Raw genomic sequence first — 1,932 nt, forward strand, 5'->3', positions numbered from 1 at the left:
ACCCTTCAATAGTAAAGCAGGGTCAAATGAAACGTAATGTTTGTAAATAAAAAAAAATTGTAACCACTAAGTAGATGTATGTTTATTGGTAGTGAGTCAAGGAAAGATATATTCAATCAAACCGTTCATAATTAAAATATTTAATAACACTGTTTCAAAATAGTTTGCACACACTATATTATCTTTTCAAAATCTAAGAGTAATTGGTCCATTGATCTATGGTTATTATATACATGCATAGATAAAAATTATGAATCATATAAAATTATATATAAATCATGAATATAACATAAGATTCCTTATTAAGGATTTTTATAAGTACACGTAGAACAATATGATTATTCTCTGTGTCATAAAACATAAAACACAGTTAGTATTACGGACACATAACAAATTATGTTACTATACGCTTAAAGTAACACAACTTTACTACAATAATAATTACTCATAAAAGTTGTGATTCCGGCCAGGATCGAACTGGTGACCTTCTGCGTGTAAAGCAGATGTGATAACCACTACACCATGGAACCGCCAAGTCCACAACGTTTTTAGCCTGTGACTCCTGCAGACCAGCGCAACACTTGAAAATATACGGGCATTTTCATAGCATGGTAATATGTCGTGAATCATTTATAAATAATTCGAATTATTTCCACATAAATAATTTTAAAGTAATCTTACATTATTTCTAAATAACCTTTTGATTAGTTGGATCTAAACAGCAGTACAAATAATATTACTTGCCCTTCAAAACTGAGGAAACCTTGTTTTTCTTATTTTAATTCCTCCATTCTAGAGTAATTTCATAACTAACTGTGCTACAATTTATATCTCAGAAACTATTAGAATAACAGGAAAATTTAATCAGAAAACTATACAGTATTTTTTAGATGTTAACAAGTAGGAATGATTCCATTTGTCAATCTTATACATTATATTATACTGTACATTATACAGGTATATTAAAAAACTTTTCCAAAGCCAATGACAGCTGCCCTGACCATAGTACTGAACCTAATCACACGCGGTTGGTACCAAATGAAATTTATTTTTCCTACAGTCACCCGACAAAGTTGGCTTCCTTGTACTGTTTATAGTACAGAAAGCTGCTAATTGCTGCATATTTATACTTTGCCGTACGGTTTATACTTTGCCGTACGGTTTATACTTTGCCACACAGCAGGATTCCAACGAAACAACACAAAACAGCGTGGTTCCATTATGCACGTAATCCGTGTACGCTTGGAAATAGGTTGGCAACACTTAAAGATAATTATAATATGAGCAGCTGATTGACTATTATAACTACGATTTAACCTGTCATTTCGTGTTTATAGTTTCGGTATTTCTGAACTTTCTGGACTTTTCTTTTAAACGTTTTTAAAACCTTCCTACGATCTTAATAAACAAGAAAATACCTTTTAAGCATTTTTTTTAGGCGCGGAAACCACTTCAAATTATAAAAACATACGGAACTATATTCTCAAAACGCGGAGCACTTTTCTTGCCGAGGAAAAATAGCGGAGTGATATGGACCGCGGGTACTACTTTCTCTAGGGCACCATTTGTGTTGCCAGCTGAACCTAAAAACGTGTTGCATAGTGTTTGAAAGACTAGTTATTTATATGCTTTATAGTGACTGTAGGAAAAATATAATGTGTAACACGAGTGAAAAAAGCCTTTGCTGCACTCGAGATCATTCCACACTCGCCTACGGCTCGTGCGTAAACATTGCTCTCGTGTGCAGCAAAGTGCCACTTTCACCACTAGTTACACAAATAACTATTCCTGTAGATGTGCATAATCCTTTTATAAATTAAAATAGGCTCAAAAATAAGCACAAAAAATGAATTTGAAATTTTAAAAAATTAACATGGGTCTTATGGATTGCCATGCCCATGCTGGTAACAAAATAACAAAAAAATATAAACA

The 1,932-nt window shown here is 32.8% G+C and overlaps 1 non-coding gene across 1 annotated transcript; it reads right to left on the reverse strand.

Moving 5' to 3' along the window:
* Nucleotides 1–457: 457 nt before the first annotated feature.
* On the reverse strand, nucleotides 458–530 carry Trnav-uac (transfer RNA valine (anticodon UAC)). The gene has a single exon. It is a non-coding gene; the product is annotated as a tRNA-Val (tRNA).
* Between the last annotated feature and the right edge of the window lie 1,402 nt (nucleotides 531–1,932).

This window comes from Macrosteles quadrilineatus, unplaced genomic scaffold (assembly GCF_028750875.1).
Source record: "Macrosteles quadrilineatus isolate MER2022 unplaced genomic scaffold, UCM_ALF_1.0 Scaffold_1__1_contigs__length_201487025, whole genome shotgun sequence".
NCBI classification, from domain to species: Eukaryota; Metazoa; Arthropoda; class Insecta; order Hemiptera; family Cicadellidae; genus Macrosteles; species Macrosteles quadrilineatus.